This window comes from Pongo pygmaeus, chromosome 22 (genome assembly GCF_028885625.2).
Source record: "Pongo pygmaeus isolate AG05252 chromosome 22, NHGRI_mPonPyg2-v2.0_pri, whole genome shotgun sequence".
NCBI classification, from domain to species: Eukaryota; Metazoa; Chordata; class Mammalia; order Primates; family Hominidae; genus Pongo; species Pongo pygmaeus.
The window spans coordinates 41311942-41334670 of record NC_072395.2 but is presented as its reverse complement, the minus strand read 5'-3'; the positions used below and the strand labels follow the sequence as shown (position 1 = coordinate 41334670).

The window sequence follows — 22729 nt, the reverse complement described above, 5'->3', positions numbered from 1 at the left end:
AGGATCTTTGCCCACCTGCTGCCTACAGACACTGCTTCTCACCAGCTCACTTACGTAAGAAGTGTACAAAGTGGTAGAAGCCGAGTCACCTATCAACTATATTCAGAAATTGATGGTGTTTACTTTTGACAAGAAAATCTCACTTTTTGCCTACTGTCAGATTTCTTAATGATCTCTTAGAGATTCAGAATTGTGATCTGACAACTGTTTGCACCAGAAAACTCACTGCCTCCCTTCTTTTATGCTTTGTCAGTCAAATTGATGCTTGAAATTTTTAGTCATGATGTAAGCTGCTTACAAGATGAGGAGAACTTGGGAATTAAGCTTTTTCACAGAAAGTTCAGTCACCAGAGTGAGCAGTCAAACTTTGAATATATAGGAAAGCAAAACTGGGGCCCTTTGCATGCCCCAAGGGTAACATTTTTCAACATTGCTGAGCAAAGAATTGGATCCAGGCTAATGCTCTTGGTGTTAAATCGGACTAACAAATATGCACAATTTTGAATAGGTAAAAATTGCCACACTGCCCTGACATGGGTCATTCCTATTCCATTCTATTTGTATTATGGTATGTTTACTTAGCTCTCTTAAATATATATTATTTTAAATTTACAAATTAATAAAAACATTATTAAAAATAGACATTTGCATTTAAATGTACTTTTATTTTCTTTTTCTAAGACAGCTATTTTAAATCATGGCTTATTTAAAGCATGGTTGCTGAAGTATAACTTCCAGAAAGGTAAAATAATGAGTCTCATGAAAATACAAACATGCATTAAAGGTCTTATTAAATTCCTTAATGAGGAAACTAATAAGAGGTTCAAACTTGTTCAAAGAAGAATTTGAAGAATATACAATTATATATCTTAAATACATATGCATGTGTATATGTAAACACATACACAGAAGAATGCTGAAATAAATTTGCTACTGTATGATTCAAAATTGGTTAATAGTCTATAAGGCAATAAAATATAATGTAATGACATATGTTTAGGGTCATCTACAGTGTGGAAATGAATATTTCTACCAACAGAATTCATTTGCATTGATATGGACAAAAATCACTTGCATTACCATCCATTTTCTACAACTCAACTTTTACCCCTACTGAGTTCACAAATAGCTTAATTGTTACAAATACAATCAAAAGTACGTCATTCAATAGAATCCGGTAACCTCTGGAGTCCATAACTCCACCAAAAGAACATCTTTTTCCCATTTCCAACTCTTGGACAATTTTCCCGACATTACATTTAATTCCATATCTGAATTTGGGGAGAGGTAAATCTTTTTTTTAGGTGCCATTCTGGAAGCAAGCATGAGCTGTTGCACATACTTACAAATTTATTAGTTGTGTGGCTAAAATTAAGTCCCAATATTACGTGTGCTGCCTTGACATCTAGTAAAACTGGGAGGGCCTTGAATGGTTTAGCCACAAGTTTCCCTCCTCACTTTCCTCCCATGGATAAGGTCCCCTATCAAACAACCCTTTTTTATCAAGGAAACCAGGGACAGTTCCTACTTATCCCTGAGTAGAAGATTTCAGTTCCCTGCCAGCCCATATGATAATTCAAATGAGCCAATGTGATCCTCCCATGGGATCCAGGGGGGCCACCTCAACCTCTTTAAACTACTAAACCTGCCTCCCACACCTCCTGATTGTTCACTCTCTTCCCCAGTGCAACCCCGCTGTGGCCCTGTGTGGTTCATCTGTTTCCACTGGTCTGTGATTGTATGCAACTAACAAGTACTGTCAATAGCATCTGTCCTGTTTCAGGTGTTGGATGTTCAACCATCCCCATCACCTGAGGGTGGAAATCCTTCCTTCACCGGAAGGGTGAATAGGAGGTGATTACAACCTTGTTATGGAGAGCTGAATCAGAGCAGAGCAGGGGAAGGGAAAATTATCTTTCTATCTGAGGGCAAAAAGATTTAGGTTCAGCAGAAAAGGGTAGTGAGATTTATGTTATTGGCTGAAAGCATGCTTTAGATAGAAAACAATTTATATGTAAATATTGGAAACAAAGGGCGGAGTTAAGCTTTTCCAGGAGGCTGAAAGGTTTTTCAAAATGGCTGGAGTGTATGCAGAGTGCAAAACAGTGATTGTTTAGAGATAGGATATAGCAATGACAGCTGAGTTTAGGAGTTTAGACTTGATCTTAAATTAATGGAAACAATGGAAGGGGTGTGATACAGTCAGATTTGTTTTGAAAAAATTGTTTTAGCTTTAATAGAGAGTAAAGATTGTTTTGACTGGAGTTTGGGAGCCAATTAAAAGATCATTAAAACAATCTGGATATGAATGTGGTGTCTTCTTCAAAAGTAAGGGTACTAGAAATAGAAATAAATGGACTGACTTGGGTAATATTGAGGAAGTAGGATTTAGAGGGTTTAATGATGAATTGGATGTGGGTAGGGGTGTCAGATTTATCAAATAAAACTACATGATGTACAGTTACATTTGAATTTCAGATAAATCACTTTTTTAAAAAATATAAGGTCAATATTTAGGATAGATACTAAAAATTATTTATTGCTTAACTGAAATTCAAATGTAGCTGGGAAACCTGCATTTTATCTGGCAACCCTAGATATGTTGTTAAGTAAAATAAATTGTTGAGGATGGGTCCTGGGTTTTGGAAATAAAAAGTTGTCAGGTGGGCAAAACAAGGGTGTTTCATTTCCCAGAATATCAATGCTTATTGCAAATCTATTAATGTCTTATGGATAAAGAAAACTTATATCAAAATACATCTTCCTGAAGGTAATTTTACATTTTTGTCTTTTTCATGAAACATGGTATGTTTTGAAATTTCTTTATTTCAGGGAGAAAAGAATGGGAACTGTGAGGAAAAGAATGACATGAACAATGGGAAGACCAAGGTCCCAGCACAAGTAGTAGATGCTGAGGAAGAGAAGTATGTTGTGGAGTAAGTGAGTGGGCCTGAGTTGAGAAGATCCTGGCCTTGGATTTTTAAGGCCTAAGATTTTTAAACTGTCAAGTGACTATGGTTGTGCTGGTCTCTGCTTTTCATTATGGATATATGTGAGTTTTACTTTCTATTAAGGTAAGTGGCTGCAGTCAACACTGTGCCAGGGTTTCTTAATTTTCAAAGGTAAACAAATGAGATTCTGGACATTAAATCTCAGCATCTTAGGGTAATGGTTCACAGAAATTAATTTGGGAGGAATCATAGACCAAAAAGCTAGGGCTGGGCGCGGTGGCTCACGCCTGTAATCCCAGCACTTTGGGAAGCTGAGGCGGGTGGATCACTTGAGGTCAGGAGTTCGAGACCAGCCTGGCTAACATGGTGAAACCCTGTCTTTACTAAAAATATGAAAATTAGCCCGGCATGGTGGCGAGCGCCTCCAATCCCAGCTACTCGAGAGGTGGAGACAGGGGAATTGCTTGAACCCAGGAGGTGGAGGTTGCAGTGAGCCGAGATTGCACCATTGTACTCCAGCCTGGGTGACATGAGTGGGACTCCATCTCAAAAAACAAAACAAAACAAAACAAAACCAAACCCAAAAAGGTAAAAGCTAAACCTACAGAGCTTCTGGGAAAAAACATTAGAGTGCATGTTCATAATCATGGCATAAAGATTTCTTAAATGGGATGAATAAAGAGAAACCATAAAAAATTATAAGTTGAATTTTATAAAAATTAAAATTCTATTTATCAAAGACATCGTTAAGAAAATGGGGATAAGACAGATTGAGAAAAATATTAAAAATACATATATCTGGCAAATAACTTGTATTAAGAATATTTTAAAAACTCCAAATCTCAATAATAAAAGACAAACCTAATTTAAAATAGGGAAAAAAACTGAAAGAGATACTTCACAAGAGAAATTTATGAATGGCCAATAAACTCATGGAAAGGAAGTCAATATCATTAGTGTTCAAAGAAATGTATTTTCCTGAAGACTACAATGAGATAGCACTTACCCACAAGAAAGGCTGAAATTAAAAGGGCTGACAGTACTGTTGACAGAGTCGTGGAGCAACTGGAACTCATATATGCTGGTTGGGGAATAAAATGGTACAAACATTTGGGGCAATAGTTTGGCAGTTTCTTATAACATTAAATATATATTTACAATATGACCCAGAGATTCTTTTCCTATGTATTTATATGAGATCAATGAAAACATATACTCATAAAAAATTTATCCAAGAATGCTCAGTACAATTTTGTTCATGATAACCCCAAATGGAAAAAAATCCAATTATCAATCAACTGGTGAATAATTAAACAATGTGTGGTATGATCATACAAAGGGTACCACTCAATGATAAAAGGAACAAGCTGCCTATATGTGGAACAACATGGATGCATTTCAGAAACTTTACGTTGAGTGAAAGAACAAACACGGAGAACATACTATGTGGTTCTCTTTATGTGACATTACAGAAATAAAAACAGAGGCAACCACCTCTGAGGCAGTATAGAGTGAGATAGACTGGAAAAAGGAAGGAAGGAAACTCTAGGTTGATGGAAATGTCTGTGTCTTCATTGGGTGGTAGTTGTGTGGGGATATACATTTGTCAAAATTTATTGAACTATATATTAAAGAACTGTGCATTTTATTGGATGTAAATAATACCTCAATTAAAAAGACAAAAAAAAATCCACAGTGATTGTGATGGTTAATTTTACATATCAACTTGCCTGGGCCACAGGATGCCCAGATAGCTGGTCAAGCAGTATTTCTGGTATATCTATAAAAGTCTTTTTGAAACTGAGTAGTATTTGAATTGGTGGACTGGGTAAAAGCAGAGTGAAACAGAGCCATCTGCCTTACTCAGTCCACCACTGGCATCAACCAACTGGTCAAGGGCCTAAATGGAACAAAGAGGAGAAAGAAGGTTAAATTCACTCTCTGCCTGACTGCGTGAACTGGGCCATTGGTCTTCTCCTGCTCTCTCCTCAACTCTTAGGCCTTCAGATTATACCACTGGCTTTTGTGGGTCTCCAGCTTGTGGAATGCAGATCATGGTGCTTCTCTGCCTTCATAATCATGTGAGCCCATACCTTATAATAAATCTCATTATATGTATTGATACCTATTTTGTACTCTGGCTTCACCTAATCTTATCCAGGTTTCTTAGGCTCAGTGCTCTATGACCATGTGGATAAAAATATATATGTAAAAGTGCTTGGTAGAAGCCCAAGTGTTAAGTAAGTACTCAGTAAATATCAGTTATTTTCTCTTTCTCTTTGTGTTACTGTCCTGAATAGTGACTAGTTAACTAGCTTGAAGAATTTGTCCAGATCAAAGAACACAGGGTTGATATCAGACACACAGAATCAACCCAATAGTAACTAAAAAGAGAGAGTCTTAAAAGAAAATTAAAATTTTTTAAATGAGCTTTGTGCTTAAAACTTACGTTGCGTCATTTTCAAATATTTTTTTCTGGTTAATTACTGGATTTTAAATTAATTAAAATCTTTTAAAAGATCTACTCAAAAGTATTTCTTCTATAAGAACTACTTTAAGCAATATTTTTTCCCTTAGGATATTCTTCCCAAGAATAAATCTCTGCCCTGTATTCTGTAGAAGACATTTTAAGTATAGTTTTAGTAATTTAAAATATTCACAGCTTATCAAGGAATGCTGAGCTAGGCATATCAGTTTGTTAGGATAACTGAAGTGAAATAAAAATGAAGAAAATACATGGTTTTGTAACACTGAATTAATATTAATGTGATCATGAAATGATGATCACATTATTTACAGCTTAAACACTCAATTCAAATATTTCTCATATCTGCAGTAAGAATTTCCAAGAGATATAAAAGAGAAATCTTGTTTTACAAAGATTCCAATAGCATGAGTATTTCTTTAATAGAGTTGACAATTTCCTTCATTTCAGTAAATTTAAAACTTATAAAATAAGCACTCTACCAAATGAGGAACAAGAGACCTCCTATTTCAATTTTAAATATTATATCATTTATCTTGCAATAAGTAGTGAAAAATTGAAGAGAGATTATGTTTTCCTTTTTTATTTAACAGTTTTATAAATGTTATCTGATTTTTGCATGGATGAAAAATGAGTAAATTCATAAATTATGTTTCTGCGCACACTTCTATTTTAAAACCTATATATTCAATATTTCCTGTGATCTTCAGACTGAAGTAAAATGATATAGTAAGGAAAGAAACACAGCATATACAAAAACAAGAGCCCAGGGTCAAATGTGAGGATGAGAACATAAACCTCTTAGAAGTTAAAAAGGAATTGAGGTAAGCTTTGAGCTTCAACAGTGCATAAAATGGCTCATTTTAACTGAATTTCAAGAGACTGGGACGCTCCAACTGACTGCTGATTTATAGCTATTTTAAGTTTCCTCTTTGTCACCATTCTGAGCTTACTATTTTTCATTGATTTTCAGTTGTGGCTTGTAGATATATAATTGTATCATTGATAATTGCAATGGTGCTTCCTTCTGCTCTTTAATATTTTTAAATCTCATTTATTTTTTAATGCTATATTTCATTGGCTAGGAAATATAGCATTTAACATTTGTAGGAAAATGTTGAATAATAATAAAAATTATAGGCATCTTTGCCATTTGCTGAATTTAGTAAGATTAATGTTTTAATCTCACCATTAGGCATGACTTTATTTTATTTATATATGTGTGGATATTTATTTTCATATTATATATAGATTTTTTTCCAAAAAATATAACTAAGAATGGAAGCTAAATTTTACGAATTAAGTTTTCAGTTCCTACTAGGAGCATATAATTTTTTTCTTTTGATTTACAATTCTGACAAATTATAAGTTTTACTACAAGATTCTATTTATAGATATTTTACTTAGGATTTAAAAACCCATACTCAGTGATGACTGTCTATAGTTTTTGTGTTTTTGTGTTACTAATATGATTTTACATAAAGAATTTATTTTCTTTCTGTAAGATAAAAAATAGCTTAAATAACACAAGAATTATGTATCAGCATTTGAAGAAATTCACCTCTGAAACTACCTGTCGCCTTTTGAAGGTAGTCTTTGATAAGATTTTCAGTTTATTCTATAATTATATAATTTTCAATGAATTTATTAACTTATTTATTAGTGAGATTGAATTTGTATTAGCTTGTTTTCACAAAATGTTTAAGATAGGTAGTGTAAACATTAGGAATTCAATCTTGTATTTTATAATAATGCCACAATTTAATTTTATTAATAAAAAGCTATTGTTTTATTATATTCCACATTCATATCGAGTGGATTAAAATCCTGGGTGCAACATAAAGTCAAAATAACTGAATAATGTAACATGTTGAAAACATATTTCTGTCCAAAACTTGGGCCATGAGTCACTTTGAAAACAGTTACTGTGTTTTACACACACACACACACACACACACTTAATCATCTGCCCTTATACAGTGTCCTGGCATATAGTAGTTGTTCAATAAATGTTTGCTACTTTGTAAAAACATGTGAATGAATCAGCTGATACAGACAGTTTTTATTTTATTTTATTTTATATATTTTTTTTCCACAGTGGAAGATCATTGTACAGGGACTCTTGCTGGTGCTATCTCTGTCCTGGGAGTTACAGAGAGTGACCAGGACAAGTATCCCTGTACTCCTTTCTCTTAGAAGCTGCAAAACACATCACGGTGGGAGCAGGTGCTGAACTTTCTCTGATTTATCCTGCAAAGCTTAATCATCTTTAGGGAGAAGAATAAAGTTATCTTGTTAAGAGTAAAAGAAACAAAGGGAAGGTTAAAAGAAGCAGTAAAATGTTAAGTTTTTGTCCTTGGAAGGAAAATATGTTGTTAAATGTAGGCTTAATAAAAAACATCACCGGATAGATGAATAGCAATATCTTTTTTAGACTCTTAATTATCATAATAAAAAGTATCTTTATGTTTATGTAACAACAAAAACTCATCTTTATGTAACAACAATAAAAATTAATAGCTAATTGGTTCTCATTTCTCTCTAATTTATTGCACATGCCATTAAATTGGCATGTGCAATTGCCATTAAATTGGCGTGTGCAATAAATGAGATAAAAAATGAGAAGCAACCCTGGAAGCTGGGTTTTGAATTCACTCTTGTCTGGCTTCAATGTTACGCTTTTAGATACAGTATTAAACATACTTTGATTATTTTCTTGAAGTTATAAAAATGTGTTTAAACCTTTTCTCTGGGTCTCCTCGAAATCACCCCAGTAACCTTCCCCAAATTTCATGACTTCCTCAAAAATCAACTGAACGTACTCAGTTTCAGGAAGACAGCTCTAATTTTCCAGTCTCTTCAGCTTTTAAATTCTATATGCTTTACCTTACCTACTTCCATGACCATCGAGAACCCAATTTTGTTTGTATGACAAAAAGAACACTGGGCTTTTTTTTTTTTTTTTTTTGACTAATCAATCACCAATAACATTCTGGGTGCTTTTTGCAACTAATTTTTATTTAAGGAAATAAATTAACACATTGATAGTTAATATGAAAAAATCATGTTGAAAACTATCAGTGTGTCCCAAATAATGATCACATGCAAGATATTTCAATTATTTGATAATACTTTCATCAATCTATGCTGATGTGATCTCCTTTTGCACATTTTTGGAGCAATAAATTACCTTTTCCAACCTGATTAGTTTCAGTTTTGGAATAGTAATTATTTATCTTGTTGCTTACAGCCATTTGTCTTCCCTTCTACAAAATATTTGTAGGCATTTTAAGCTAGTAATGTTCTTAAGAATTGAGAGCATAAGAGGTCACACTGAGCTTGACTTATCAAAACATATCCAAATGTTCTGGCCCATACAACAGGGCTCCAAAGAATTTAGTGAATACACAGCACCAAAAAAAGTCACTGCCAAAGGCAGGTCTTGCAACATTTTAGGGTGAGTTGCATATTGTTTCCTGGAGTGATTTCTACTCATATGAGAGTGAGCAACTTTTCAATTCTTGTAAACTAAAATTTTATTTCCTATAGAAATGGACTTATTTATCTAACTCATCCCAAATGCATATATTTTGGAGTATAAGATATTGAAATATGCAAGGGCTATTATAGATCAAAGCAAGGGAAAGTGACTGAATAAGATACAATAATAAAATAGAATAATTTGTAATAATATGATACTGTTTATCTGTATTATAGTTATAAAATATAAAATTAAAAATTATATCATATATGTATTATATTATGTATTAGTAATATAAATAATAATAAATATAATAATGGAAATAATAATAGAAACAGAGCAAGGTAAGAGAGTTTGGTGGCTCAAATAGTAATTGAGCTCAGAAGAGTGCCTTGTATGGTGGAATGGCAGTAAGGTAGAAACGTCATACTTGTATCGCACTTTTCATGTTCTATTTTGCTGACTCTGATGATACTAATTTAATAACTGTCTTCTAAAAATACAAAAGAACACATACAAAAAAGTAAAAATGACTAATATTGCATTACATTAAATCCCATGAAATTATACAAAGAAAGAAATGAAACTATATCCTCTATAACTTTCCAGTTATGCCTGCTGAAATAACCATTGTGGTTTTTTTGGTTTGTTTTTTTTTGTGATTTCTGACAATACCTCTTGTACTGGCTGCAGCCTCATCACCTAAAGCTCTGGCTTTTCCGTGATCTGCAAGTTTATTAAGAAGTACAACCTAAGCCATAAATGGTGGGGTGGGGGGGCAGAGACAGTGCTCTACTTAACTACTCAAGTCATTGTTCCTCTGTCACATGGGTGGGGGTTCTGCATATACTTACCTACTTTCAACTGCTTGGCATTTGGGTTCCCTATATCTGGACCAATTCCTTCTTTTTCTTTCTTGAAGCATAAAACAGGTGCCAAAACTCAGCCTGTTGATCATTTCTGCTTGAGAAATCTTCCAGTTCTTTTCTCTGTCCATTGACTTCAGGGTGAGGAATAGTCTCCCGAAACACCTGCTTCTTTGCCGCCTTCAATAAAAGCACACCGATTCTCTTTGTTCAAGGATTTTCTTGCAATTTACTATAGGGCATGCTGAATTTTCAACCTGAATAAGAGAGAGGGTCTCTGAAAGAAAACTATATTTCTTAAAAATAGAGGTTTGCAATGGAAATATGTGTGCCATGGTAAACTATGTGTATATGCAGAGAGGTAAAGAAAGAGTACTTTAAAGGAAAAATAGGGAGGATTACATAACTGTTTTGGGACAATTATCCATCCATGGCCACAAGGATCAATAAGAGTGGCTCCACACTTTGGGAGGCCGAGGCGGGTAGATCACGAGGTCAAGATTTCAAGACCAGCCTGGCCATCATGGTGAAACCCCATCTCTACTAAAAATATAAAAATTAGTGGGGCATGGTGGTGCAGGCCTGTAATCCCAGCTACTCAGGAGGCTGAGGCAGGAGAATTGCTTGAACCAGGACCCGGGAGGCAGAGGTTGCAGTGAGCTGAGATTGCACCACTGCACTCCAGCCTGGGCTACAGAGTGAGACTCCGTCTCAAAAAGAGTGGCTGCAGTCCAAGGCTGGACAAGCAGTTGCTGGGCAGATGTCTTTACAGAAGTATTTGTGTGTGTGTGTGTGTAGGTTTGTGATAGCCTTTTTGCTAGGTTGTAATTTTTGCAGAGTCTTTGTGCTAATTCTTGTCACCAATTTATGCATGAGAAATCTCCTTTCATGGCATTTCCCAGCTCTAGTGTGTGTGTGTGTGTGTGTGTGTGTGTGTGTGTGTGTGTGTGTGTGTGTCTGTGTGTATGTATCATAGGTGACTCTATTTTGATTCTGACAACTTTAATGTTTCCTCTTTTGATCAAAATTTTTCCCCAGAAGCATCTCTAGCAAATCATCCTGTAGTTAGGTTTTAATTGTTCTTCAGTGCTGGGATGAACCTGTCTCTGGTTGCTGGTCTGGTTCCATGATGGAGAGAGTGAATGACAGCTAGAAGCAGTGTCGAAACCCTTTTAGCCACCTTTGAGCAGTAAGGGAGGTTTGAAGGGATGTGGCTCTCAGACTAAGTCTACTTGGAGTCCATTGTTAAGTTCAATTTTGTTACTATCATCTCAAAGTGGTGGGCCAGCATTATTCTGTTAAGAGTTGTACTTCAGCAAAAATTTAACAAATAATAGATATAAAGTTTAAAAAGGGACAATACAAAGTAAAATTAATGGTAATATTACAATCTCGGTTTGCATAATGGTTTCAAGCCAAGTATTTAGGCTTACAGGCAACCGAATAAAAGCATTGAACATTATCCTGCCAAGTGAAAAAGATAGGCATTAAGAGAGGAAAGAGTCTCATTATGATGTGGAATCTTATTTTGATATCTTGAGAAAAGCTGTCTAGAGTGTGAAGCTGTCAAGTTCTTATACTGGTTTGCAGTTTGAATGTCTCTGGTTATGTCATTAAGCAGTTTGGTGAACATTTTGTATGAGGCATACATCAGGCACAAGACTTGCCTCTTAAAATTTATCTAGCTTCAGCTAATAGGGCTTCAGAAACATAAGCTTTCATTTTTAGTAATTTTATGAAATAAAGTTGGAAAGAGGAACCTAGAATAATTTAGGATTTGGTCCAGCCTACAGGCAGATAAAAAGAAATTTAAAATGATGCACAGGGCTACAGTCTAATAATAGGTATGGTATAGTCTTAGGAACATAACTTTTTCTCTCTACATTGATCACATAGAAATCTCAGATTTAAAAACCTCAGGAGGTTTTTAAGAGGCCTCTAGAGGCTAGAAAGCCAAAGCAAAACAGACTTTAGATTCTACCCAGAGTCTTAAGGTTTCTGGGCATGCCAGGAATTGACAGTTTTTATTCATTCACTGTAGGGTTATGAATTCTTGAAGTTAGACATTCAATGCACATTCTCAGATATAACATTTTAATCAAAACCTTGGTAATGTAACCAGTGTTTCCAATTGTATCTTGTTATAAAGAATGTAGATTCTTATTAAACTTATGAAAATAATGATTTTGTCCCCCCAAAAAAATAATACTCATGGATAACTTTTGAATTTTGGAAGATCAAGTAAGGAGAAAAAGCAAATGTTTCCAGCTTTGTTCATAAAAATGTGCTTTGCCAAACTGATGTAAACAATAGATAGCTTAAGAGAGAAAATTTCCCTAAATGTGAAAAACAGAACACCGAAGAATCAAGAATGTTTCAAATAAAAGTTATAAAAATGTTATCTTTAGATGTTATTTCATATCATATAATTAATTTTTAAATTTTGTTTGATCTTAATTTGCAGTTGCAGGAACCCATTAATTTCTTTCTTAGAGTTCTGGAAAATTTTTATTATGTTCATAAATCTTAGAGTTATTAGAAACTTATATTTAAGTGTACTTGTTAGACTTTTTTCCATCAATCTGAGTGCAAATACTTTTACTGAAAAAGAAAAACAATAACTGTGGGTGACAGAGACTGAAAATAGCAATGGTTAAAAAGCTAATGGAAGTTTAATTAGCAATTGACAGGGGACTTTGGTTATTTTTTATGGATACAACATAATAACCAGAATTATTTCTGATGTCATTTCAGATTTTTAAGATTTTCATACAAGTTTGGAACATTTATATCAATAACATACCCATAAATGTAACTGACAATAATACTTCTCATATAATTTACTAAATAATATGAATCATTTATTATCTACACAAATGAATACATACATCCTTTGAAGATCTTCAGGGCACCAACAAGAAAGTTTCTAAGCTAACTTTAGGTTAAAAATACTTAATTTTGAATTTTGATATTGGGGAAGCCTATGAAAGATGCACTTTCAAGCACTATTAAGTGCTTAAAACACTTGATCAAAACAAGATCATAAGTCACGGTGAAACAATAGTTACTCATTTAATCAGGGTTATAATTTAAAAAACTGCAAAAGCAATAAAGTTAAATAGATGTAAAAAAACCTTAACTTTTTTAAAGTTCAATTTTCCTAAGTAATCAAAAATCTAATAAAGACAACAAAGAAAATCATTTGGATAAAACACAAAGTCTTTATTTTTTAAAGTCAATTGTTGTTTTGTTGTTTTTCTCTTTTTTAAAACTTTTAGATTCAGGGGGTACATGTGCAGGTTTGTTATCTGGGAATGTTGCAAGATGATGGGGCTTGGGTTATGAATGATCACATCATCCAGATAGTGAGCATGATACCCAATAGTTAGTTTGTTAACTTTTGTGACCATCCCTCCTTTCCCCCTCTAGTACTGCCCAGTTAGTTCTATTGTTGTCATCTTTGTGTCCATGAGTACCCAATGATTAGCTCCCACTTATAAGTGAGGACATGCGATATTTGGTTTTCTGTTCCTGCATAATTTGCTTAGGATAATGGCCTTCAGTTGCATCCATGGTACAGCAAAGAAAATGATTTGTCCTTTTTTTTTTTTTTTGAGAGAGAGTCTCGCTGTCGCGCAGGCTGGAGTGCAGTGGCGCAATCTTGGCTCACTGCAGGCTCCGCCCCCCGGGGTTCATGCCATTCTCCTGCCTCAGCCTCCCGAGTAGCTGGGATTACAGGCACCCACCACCTCGCCCGGCTAATTTTTTGTATTTTTAGTATAGACAGGGTTTCACCGTGTTAGCCAGGATGGTCTCGATCTCCTGACCTCGTGATTTGTTCTTTTTATGGCTGCACAGGATTCCATGGTATATATGTACCATATTTTCTTTATCCAATCCACTGTTGAGGCATACTTGGGTTAATTACATGTCTTTACTATTGTGAATAGTGCTGAAATAAATACGTGAGTTCCTGTGTCTTTTTGGTAGAATGATTTGTTTTCTTCCGCATATATACCTAGTAATGGGGTTGCTGGTTCCAGTGGTAGTTCTGTTTCAAGTTCTTTGAGAAATCTCCAGACTGGTTTCTACAGTGGCTGGAAGAAACAGTGTACAAGCATTTGCTTCCCTCGGTAGCCTCGCCAGCATCTGTTTTTTATTTTTTATTTTTTAATAATAGCTATTCTGATTGGTGTGAGATGGTATCTCATTGTGGTTTTGATTTGTACTTCTCTGATGATTAGTGACGTGGAACATTTTTTTTCCTATGTTTGTTGGCCACATGTATGTCTTCCTTTGAGAAGTGTCTGTTTATATCTTTTTCCATTTAATGGGATTATTTGTTTTTTCCTTGTTCAGTTGTTTAAGTTCCTTACAGATTCTGGACATTAGATATTTATTGAATGCATAGTTTGCAAATATATTTTCTTATTCTATATGTTGTCTGTTGATAGTTTTTGCTGTGCAGAAGCTCCTTAGCTTAATCCACTTGTCAATTTTTATTTTTGTTGCAACTGCTTTTGAAATTTTCTTCATGAAGTCTTACCAAGGCTGATGACCAGAATGGTACTTTCTAGGTTTTCTACTCAGGATTTTATTGTTTTAGGTTTTACATTTAAGTCTTTAATGCATCTTGAGTTGATTTTTATATGTGGTGAAATGTAGTTGTTCAATTTTAATATTCTGCATATGGGTAGCCAGTTACCCCAGCACCATTATTGAACAGGGAGTCTTTCCCCATTGCTTGTTATTGTCAGCTTTCTTGAAAATCAGATAGTTGTAGGGTTGTGGCTTTGTTTCTGGGTTCTCTAACCTGTTCCATTGGTTGATGGGTCTGTTTTAGTACCAGTACCATGCTGTTTTAGTTATGGCCTTGTACTATAGTTTGAAGTTGGGCAGTGTGATGTCTCCAGCTCTCTTCTTTTCTCTTAAGATTGCTTTGGCTGTTTCGTCTCTTGTTTTGGTTTCAAGTAAATTTTAGAATTTTTTTTTCTAATTCTATGAAAAATGTCATTGGGAGTTTGATAGGAATAGCATTGAATCTATAATTTGCTTTGGGAAGTATGGTCATTTTAACAATATTGATTCTTTCTATCCATAAGCATGAAATGTTTTTCCATTTGTTTGTACCATCTCTGATTTCCTTGAGTAGTGTTTTGTAATTTTCATTGCCGAGATCTTTCACCTCCTTGATTAGCTGTATTCCTAGGCATTTTAATCTTCTTGTGGCTTTGTGAATGGGATTGTGTTCTTGATTTGACTCTCAGCTTTGACATTATTGCTGTATAGAAATGCTACTGATTTTGTACATTGATTTTGTATCCTAAAACTTTGCTGAAGTTAATTATCAAATCTTGGAGCCTTTGGGTTTTCTAGGCATAGAATTATATCACCTATAAAGAGAGATAGTTTGAATTTCTCTTCCTATTTTCATGCTTTTTATTTCTTTCTCTTGCCTCACTTCTCTGGCTAGAACTTCCAGTATTATGTTGAATAGGAGTGGTGAGAGCAGACATCCTTATCTTGTCCCAGTTCTCAAGGGGAACGTTTCCAGCTTTTGCCTGTTCAATATGATGTTGGCTGTGAATTTGTCATAGATAGCTTTTATTATTTTGAGGTATGTACCTTCAATGCCTAGTTTGTTCAGAATTTTCAACATGAAGGGATGTTAGGTTTATAAAAAGCCTATTCTGTATGTATTTCAGATGATCATATGTTTTTTGTTTTCAGTTGTGTTTATGTAATGAATAACATGTACTGATTTGCATAAGTTGAACCAACCTTGCACCCCAGGAATAAGGCCTACTTGATGTTGGTGGATTAGCTTTTTGATGTGCTGCTGGATTTGGTTTGCTAGCGTTTTGTTGAGGATTTGTGCATCTATGTTCATTAGGCACATTGGCCTGAATTTTTTTTTTGTGGTGTCTCTGCTAGATTTTGGTATCAAAATGATTCTGGCCTCATAGAATGAATTAGAGAGGAGTCTCTCCCTTTCAATATTTTATAATTTCAATAGGACTGGTGCCATTTCTTCTGTATACATCTGGTAGAATTTGGCTGTGAATCGTTCTGGTCCAGGGGCTTTTTTTTTCTCTTTTTGGTTGGTAGGCTGTTTATTACTGATTCAATTTCAGAATTTGTTATTGGTCTGTTCAGGTATTCAATTTCTTCCTGGTTTAATCTTAAGAGGTTGTATGTTTCCAGGAATTTATCTATTTCTTCTAGGTTTTCTAGTTTGTGTGCATAAAAGTGTTCCTAATGGTCTCTGAGGGTTTTTTTTTTTGTATTTTTGTGGGATCAATGGTAATGCCCCCTTTGTCATTTCTGATTGTGTTTATTTGGATCTTCTCCCTTTTTTCTTTATTAGTCTAGTTATAAGTCTATAAATCTTATTTATTCTTTAAAAAATTAACTTTTGGTTTCATTCTGATCTTTGGAATATCATGTTTTTTCTCATCTTCATTTCATTCAGTTCAGCTCTGATTTTGATTATATCTTTTATTCTGCTAGCTTTGGAATTGGTTTGCTCTTTTTATTCTGTTTCCTCTAGGTGTCATGTTAGGTTGTTAATTTAAGATCTTTTCAATTTTTTGATGTGGGCTTTTAGCACTCTAAACTTCCTCTTATCACTACTTTAGTGGTGTCTCAGAGATTCTGGTATGTTGTATCTTGTTTTCATCAGTTTCATTAGTTCTTGATTTCTGTCATAATTTCACTATTTACCCAAAAGTCATTCAGGAGTACATTGTTTAATTTCCATATAACTGCATGGTTCTGAGAGAGCTTTTTTGGTATTGGTTTCTATTTTTATTGTCCTGTGGTTCAAGAGTGTGGTTCGTATGATTTTGAAAGTTTTTTTACTTTTTTGAGACTTGATTTATGGCTGAGCATGTGGTCAATTTTAGAGTATGTGCCATTGCACATGAGAAGAATATATATTCTGTTTTTGTTGGGTGGATTGTTTTGTAGATGTCATTAGGTGCATTTGGTCAAGTGTCAAGTTTAGGTCCTGAATATCTTTGTTAGTATTCTGCCTTGGTGATCTGTCTGAAATTGTAGTGGGGTGTTGAAATCTCCCAGTATTATTGTGTGGTTATTGGGGTCTCTTAATAAGTCTCCAAGAATTTGTTTTATGAATCTAGGTGCTCCAGTGTTGGGTGCATATATATTTAGGATAGGTTAGTCTTTTGAATTCAACCGTTTATCATTATGTAATGTCCTTCTTTGTTCTTTTTTACTGTTGTTAGTTTAAAAATCTTCATCCGATATAAAAATAGCATCCCCTGCTCTTTTTTGTTTGACATTTGCATGGTATAAGGAAGGGATCCAGTTTCAATTTTCTGCATATGGCTAGCCAGTTCTCCCAACACCATTTATTAAATAGGAAATCCTTGCCCCATTGCTTGTTTTCATTGGGTTTGTTGAAGATCAGATGGTTGTGGATGTGTGGTGTTATTTCTGAGTTTAATATTCTGTTCCATTGGTCTATGTGCCTGTTTTTGTACCAGTACCATGCTGTTTTGGTTACTGTGGCTTTGTAGTATAGTTTGAAGTCAGGTAGTGTGATGCCTCCAGCTTTGTTTTTTTTGTTTTTTTTTTGTTTTTGCTGAGGATTGTCTTGGCTATGCGAGTTCTTTTTTGGTTCCATATAAATTTTAAATTTTTTTCTAATTCTATGAAAAATGTTGATGGTAGTTTAATGGGGATAGCACTGAATCTATAAATTGCTTTGAGCAGCATGGCCATTTTCACGATATTGATTCTTCCTATCTAAGAGCATGGAATGTTTTTCCATCTGTTTGTGTCCTCTTTGATTTCCTTGAGCAGTGGTTTGTAGTTCTCCTTGAAGAAGTCCTTCACTTCCCATGTTAGCTGTATTCCTAGGTATTTTATTTTCTTTGTGGCAGTTGTGAATGGGAGTTCATTCATGATTTGGGTGTCTGCTTGTCTGTTGTTGGTGTATACGAATGCTTGTGATTTCTGCATATTGATTTAGTATCCTGGGACTTTGCTAAAGTTGCTTATTAACTTAAGAAGCTTTTGGGCTGAGATGATGGGGTTTCTAGAGATAGAATTATGTCATCTGCAAACAAAGACAATTTGACTTCCTCTCTTCCTATTTGAATACGCTTTATTTCTTTCTCTTGCCTGATTTCTGTGGCCAGAACTTCCAACACTATGTTGAATAAGAGTGGTGAGAGAGGAAAACCTTGTCTTGTGCCAGTTTTCAAGGAGAATGCTTCCAGCTTTTGCCCCTTTAGTATGATATTGGCTGTGGGCTTGTCATAAATGGCTGTTATTATTTTGAGGTATATTCCTCAATACCTAGTTTGTGGAGAGTTTTTAACATGAAGGGATGTTGAATTTTATCAAAGGCCTTTTCTATGTCTATTGAGATAATCATGTGTTTTTTGTCTTCAGTTCTGCTTATGTGATAAATTACATTTATTGATTTGCATATGTTGAACCAGCCTTGAATCCCAGGGATGAAGCCAACTTGATTGTGGTGGATAAGCATTGTGATGTGCTGCTGGATTTGGTTTGCCAGTATTTTATTGAGGATTTTTGCATCAAAGTCCATCAGGCATATTGACCTGAAATTTTCTATTTTTGTTGTATCTCTGCCAGGTTTTGGTATCAGGCTGATGCTGGCCTCATAAAATGAGTTAAGGAGGAGTCCCTCCTTTTCAATTGTTTGGAATAGTTTCAGAATAAATGGTACCAGCTCCTCTTTGTACCTCTGGTAGAATTCAGCTGTAAATCCATCTGGACCTGGGATATTTTTTAGTTGGTAGGCTATTTGTTACTGCTTGTATTTCAGAACTTGTTATTGGTCTATTCAGGGATTCAGCTTCTTCCTGGTCCAGTCTTGGGAGGGTGTATGTCTCCAGGAATTTATCCATTTTTTCTAGATTTTCCAGTTTATTTGCGTAGAGGTGTTTATAGTGTCTTCTGATGGTTATTTGTATTTCTGTGAGGTCAGTGGTGATATCCCCCTTATTGTTTCTGATTGTGTTTGTTTGAATCTTCTCTCTTTTTTTTCTTTATTAGTTTTGCTAACAGTCTATTTTATTGATTTTTTTTTTTTTTCAAAAAACCAGCCCCTGGATTCATAGATTTTTTGAAAGGTTTTTCTTTTCTCTATCTCTGTCAGTTCCACTCTGATCTTGGTTATTGCTTGTCTTCTGTTAACTCTGGAGTTTGTTTTCTCTTGGTTTTCTAGTTCTTTTTTTGTGATGTTAGGGTGTTGATTTGCGATCTTACTAGTTTTTTTTTTTGAGACAGAGTCTTGCTCTGTCGCCCAGGCTGGAGTGCAGTGGCACCATCTCGGCTCACTGCAAGCTCCGCCTCCTGGGTTCACGCCATTCTCCTGCCTCAGCCTCCCGAGTAGCTGGGACTACAGGCACCCACCACCACCATGCCCAGCTAATTTTTTGTATTTTTAGTAGACACGGGGTTTCACCGTGTTAGCCAGGATGGTCTTGATCTCCTGACCTCGTGATCCGCCCGCATCAGCCTACCAAAGTGCTGGAATTACAGGTGTGAGCCACTGCGCCCAGCCTCTTTCTGGCTTTTTGAATTGGGCATTTAGTGCTATAAATTTCCTGCTTAACACTGCTTTAGTACATCCCAGAGATTCTGATATGTTGTCTCTTTGTTCTCAAAGTTGGTTTCAAATAACTTTTTGATTTCTGCCTTAATTTCGTTATTTACCCAGCAGTCGTTCAGGAGCAGGTTTTTCAATTTCCATGTAGTTGTGTGATTTTGAGTGGGCTTCTAAATCTTGAATGCGCCGTAGCCTGAGAAACTGTTTGTTGTGATTTCAGTTCTTTTGCATTTGCTAAGGAGTGTTTTACTTCAATTATGTGATCAATTTTAGAGTAAGTGTCATGTGGCACTGAAAAAAATGTATATTCTGTTGTTTTGGGGTGGAGAGTTTTGTAGATATCTATCAGGTCCACTTGGTCCAGAGCTGAGTTTGAGTCTTAAATATCTTTGTTAATTTTCTGTCTCAGTGATCTGTCTGATACTGACAGTGGGGTGTTAAACTCTCCCACTATTATTGTGTGGGGGTCTAAGTCTCTTTGTAGGTCTCTAAGAACTTGTTTTATGGATCTGGGTGCTCCTGTATTGGGTGCATATATATTTAGGATAGTTAGCTCTTCTTGTTGAATTGAACTCTTTAACGTTTTGTAATGCACTTCGTCTTTTTTGACCTTTGTTGGTTTAAAGTCTGTTTTGCCAGAAGGTAGCATTGCAACCCTTGCTTTATTCTGCTTTCCATTTGCTTGGTAAATTTTCCTCCATCCCTTTATTTTTATCCCTTTAATTTGAGTCTATGTGCATCTTTGCACATGAGATGTGTCTCTTGAATACAGCGCACCAATGGGTCTTGTCTTTGTATTCAGCTTGCCATTCTGTGTCATTTAATTGGGGCATTTAGCCCATTTACATTTAAGGTTAATATTGTTATGTGTGAATTTGATCCTGTCATCATGATGCTGGCTGGTTAATTTTGCAGACTTGTTAATATAGTTGTTTCATAGTGTCATTGCTCTGTGTACTTCACTGTGTTTTGCAGCGTCTAGTAATGTTTTTTTCCATCCATGTTTAGTGTTTACTTCAGGAGCTCTTGCAAGGCAGGCTTGGTGCTGGCAAAATCCCTCAGCATTTGCTTGTCTGAAAAAGATTTTATTTCTCTTTTGCTTATAAAACTTAGTTTAGTCGGATATGAAATTCTAGGTTGGAACTTCTTTTTTTCTAAGAATGTTGAATATTGGCCCCCAATCTCTTCTGGCTTGTGGGGTTTCCACTGAGAGGTCTGCTGTGGTAGACCTTTTTGTGGAGTATCTTACTGGGGTTCTCTGGATTTCCTGAATTTGAATATTGACCTGTTCTGCTAGGTTGGGGAAGTTCTCCTGAATGATGTCCTGAAATGTGTTTTCCAACTTTTTTCCATTCTCCTCATCTCTTTCAGGTACTCCAATCCGTCGTAAGTTTGGTCATTTAACATGGCCCCATAGTTCTTGGAGGTTTTGTTCATAACTTTTCATTCTTTTTTCTCTAATCTTGTCTGCCTGCCTTATTTCAGCAAGATTGTCTTCAAGCTCTGATATTCTCTCTTCCACTTGGTTGATTTGGCTATTGATAATTGTGTTTGCATCACGAAGTTATCCTGCTGTGTTTTTCAGTTCCATTAAGTCATTTTTGTTCCTCTTGAAACTGCTTTTTCTAGTTAACAGCTCCTGTAATCTTTTATCATGGTTTTTAGCTTCCTTACATTGGGTTAGAACATAATACTTTAGCTTAGTGAAATTTATTATTACCCATTTTCTGAAGCTACTTCTGTCAGTTCATCCATCTCAGCTTCAACCCTATTTAGTGCCCTTGCTGGAGAAGTGTTGTGATGATTTGGGGGAAAAGAGGCATTCTGGCTTTTGGGATTTTCAGCATTTTTGTGCTGTTTTTTTCTTATCTTTGTGGATTCATCTACCTTTGATCTTTGAGGCTGGCTGTTGACCTTTGGATTTCTGTGAGGTCACAGAAATCCAAAGTGGGGTTTTTATGGGGTCTTTTTTTGTTGATGTGGTTGTTGTTGTTGCTTTCTGTTTGTTTGTTTTTCTTCTAACAGGCCCCTCTTCTGCAAGTCTGCTGCAGTTTGCTGAGGGTCCACTCCAGACCCTGTTCACCTGGGTACCACCAGTGGAAGCTGCAGAATAGCAACGATTGCCACCTGCTTCTTCTGCAGAAGCTTGTCCCAGAAGGGCACCAACCTGATGCCAGCTGCAGCTCTCCTGTATGAGGTGTCTGTCCACCCCTGTTGGGAGGTCTCACCCAGTCAGGAGGCATGGGATCAGGGACCCACTTGAGGAGGCAGTCTCTCCCTTAGCAGAGCTGGTGTGCTATGCTGGGCAAATCCCCCTAATCAGAATCAGCTGGTCTCTTCAGAGCCGGCAGGCAGGAAAGATTAAGCCCTTTGAACCTGAGGCCACGGCTGCGCCTCCCCCCAGGTGCTCTGTCCGAGGGAGATGAGAGTTCTGTCTGTAAGCCCCTGGAGCTGCTGGACTTCCTCCGTCCAGGTATGAAGGATCTAGAGAAGCAGTCTGGCCATAGCCATTTTGCTGTGCTGTGGGGAATTTCACCCAGTCTAAACCTCCCAGTCTCCTTAGCACTGTCAGAGGAAAACCACTGACTAGAGCCACAGTAATTGTGGTCACCCCTCCCCCTGGGAACTTGGACATCCCAGGAAGACTCCAGATTTCTGTGCTGGCAGTGAGAATTTCAAGCCAGTAGTTCTTAGCTTGCTGGGCTCCGTGGGGGTGGGACCCACTGAGCGAGACTGCTTGGCTCCCTGGCTTCAGCCCCGTTTCCACGGGAGTGGATGGTTCTCTTGTCTCGCTGGAGTTTCAGGTGCCACTGCAGTATGTAAAAACTCCTGCAGCTCAGTGCCTGCCTGAATAGCCACCTGGTTTTGTGCTTGAGACCCAGGGCCCTGGTGGTGTAGGCTCATGAGGGAATCTCCTGATCTGTGGATTGTAAAAATCTGTGGAAAAAGCGTAGTACCCCTGGTGGGTAGCACAGTCCCTCACTGCTTCCCTTGGCTTGGGGAGAGGTCCCCCCATCTATGCACTTTGGTTCTGTGTGCCTAGTTTAATGTTTTGTTTGATCTGCATACTTGGGTTAACATGTTTGTGAATACTCTGATTTTGGTTTGGTTGGGTGCGTCTATAAATGGTTTGGCTCTTATTAATTGTTTCTGAAAATCTTCCAAGAGCAAAAATAAACATTCTAAATGGTAGGCACAATATGGCTAATTAAAAGCCACTAGGGCAGTTACCACCATCTAAAATAGCCCAAACTTCTGATATTTTCTGGCAGGATTTATAAGATTTTCTCTGTTCTTAAGGGGTTACTAAAAAATAAATGAGATTCTCAAACATTAACA

At 36.1% G+C, this 22729-nt stretch overlaps 1 protein-coding gene across 4 annotated transcripts in view; it reads left to right on the top strand.

Annotated features, from left to right (window-relative positions):
* The window catches only part of N6AMT1 (N-6 adenine-specific DNA methyltransferase 1), a 319675-nt gene extending 316137 nt beyond the window's left edge, over positions 1-3538 (top strand). For all 4 annotated transcript variants that reach the window (XR_010125289.1, XR_010125288.1, XR_010125286.1 and 1 more), the window contains one exon: positions 2833-3538. The gene's annotated coding sequence lies outside the window, so the exon portion shown is untranslated. The remainder of the gene's footprint in view (positions 1-2832) is intronic.
* The last annotated feature ends 19191 nt before the right edge of the window (positions 3539-22729 follow it).